At 41.5% G+C, this 2283-nt stretch overlaps 1 non-coding gene across 1 annotated transcript; it reads right to left on the reverse strand.

Annotated features, from left to right (window-relative positions):
- Positions 1-108, reverse strand: LOC148548818 (small nucleolar RNA R71). The gene has a single exon (XR_015897542.1). It is a non-coding gene; the product is annotated as a small nucleolar RNA R71 (small nucleolar RNA).
- Positions 109-2283: the final 2175 nt, after the last annotated feature.

Below are 2283 nucleotides of genomic sequence, written 5' to 3' on the forward strand. Positions count from 1 at the left end.
AGGCTAAGAACTGAAGTGCAGACATTCAGACAGCAGGATGGTGAGCCTCTTTATGAAGCCTGGGAGAGATTCAAGGATTTGATAAGGAGATGCCCCCCTGAAATGTTTAATGAGTGGGTGCAAATTTATATTTTTTATGAAGGGCTGAATCATAAATCAAAGAAAGCTGTAGATCACTCATCTAGAGGTTCCCTTAATAAGAAGAAGACCATTGAATAAGCCATTGATGTTATAGAGACAGTGGCTGACAATGAGTATTTTTATGCCTCAGATAGGAGCAACAATAGGAGAGTCTTGGAATTAAACCATATGAATGTAATCTTGGCCCAGAACAAGATGATCACCAAGCAACTGGCTGAATTGACCAAGCAAATGGAGAAAAATTAGGCTACAGCTATCCACACTCAACCATCACCTCAAGAAGAGTTGGACATAGAAAAAGGAGTTAACTGGGAGGAAGCTAATTACCTTAGAAATTCATCTAGGCAAGCTAATGATCCATATTCTAAAACCTTTAACTCTAGTTGGAGGAACCACCCAAACTTTGGGTGGGGGAACTAATAAAACCAAGGCCAAGACCACAGACTCCATAATCTAAACCAGTATAACAACTCCACTCACCAAAACTCCAACCAAAAACCATACCAGACCATACAAAACATTTACTCACAGCCACCATACTAAAGCCACAATACCCACTCTCAACACCCCAACTTCAACCAACCATCACCACATGATGAGGACAAAATGGCAAAAATGGAAGTTATGATTGCAAACCTTTGCAAGGAGTCTGAAGACATGAAAAAATTCAGGGAAGAAGTCAGAGGTAGTATAAAGAGCCAAGGAGAGGTTCTTAAGAATCTCGAATCTCAGGTAGGACATCTTTCACAGCAGACTCCGAAGTCCACTGATAGTTTTCCAAGTGACACTGAGAAAAATCTAAGAGGAAAACTGAAGAAGGTGAGATGGGAAGATTGTAAGGCAGTTACCCTTGCAAATGAAGAAAACCTGGAAGAAGGTACCAACAAGCCAACGGAGCACAGCCAGGGAATTTTCCAAAGTAATTTGGAGAAAAATGAACAAGGAACTGGATCTGTACAAAGGAAGGAATCAACAAGGAAGGAAGTTCCGAAACCTTATGTGCCAAAGGCACCATTTCCTCAGAGATTCAAGGGAGATGAAAAAGAAAAGTCATATTCAAGATTTCTAGACATGTTTTCATCTCTCAGTGTCAACATCCCCTTCATCAAAATTCTCCAACAGATGCCTACATACATTAAGTGCATGAAAGAGCTGCTGACCAAGAAAGGAACTGTAAAAGGGGGACAAACAGTGACAATGAACAAGGAATGTTGTGCCCTCATCAAGAAGGACGTACTCATAAAAAAAAAGATCTAGGAAGCTTTCATATTCCATGTGCCATAGGAGAGACAAAAATTGACAGAGGATTTTGTAACTTAGGAGCTAGCATAAATGTGATGCCTCTATCTCTTATGAAGAAGTTGCAAATCAAGGAGCTGAGATCCACGGATGTAATCATCCAATTAGTAGATATAACCCAAAAACAGGCCAAAGGAGTAGTTGAAAATGTATTGGTGAAAGTAGGAGACTACTTCCTCCCCACTGACTTTGTTGTTCTGGACATGGAGGAAAGTTATCTTCATCCCATTATTCTGGGGAGACTATTTCTAGCCACTACTCGAGCCCTGATAGATGTGGAACAAGGAGAGTTAATCCTGAGAACACATGATGAACACCTCACCTTTCATGTTTTCAAACCGACATCTGAGTCTGAGCCAGAACCTATAGAGTCAAAGGATGATCATAGCAACATGTGCACAAAGGAAAGCAACACTGAATCAGTAGCTGAACCACTGAAACAGTCCTTTGTGAACAAGCAAGAAATTCAAGAGATACAGCAACCGAGAGAAATCAAGAAAGAACTAAAGCCACAAGAGTTGGAAAGAGCAGCTAATGAGGAACCCCCTGACACAATAATCACTGGAGCACCACTGGAAGAAGAGAAAAGAGTTGTGAAGAAATTGCCAAGGGGATAGAGACATAAGAAGATTCCTACAGAGGGTTTTTCCTCTGGAGACAAGGTGATATCAGCCCACCACCCACCAACACCACCCCAGCTTCCAACCATTCCATCTCAATTACCTCAAGTGTTCACCATCAGAAAGGTCCTCTCCCTAGAGCATGTAGAGATCATCAAGGAATCAAGTGGAGACCGCTTCACTGTAAAGGGAGAAGACCTAAGACACTATAATCCACCCTGAC

Source organism: Arachis ipaensis, chromosome B8 (genome assembly GCF_059453495.1).
Source record: "Arachis ipaensis isolate K30076 ecotype BB chromosome B8, ASM5945349v1, whole genome shotgun sequence".
Taxonomy (NCBI): domain Eukaryota; kingdom Viridiplantae; phylum Streptophyta; class Magnoliopsida; order Fabales; family Fabaceae; genus Arachis; species Arachis ipaensis.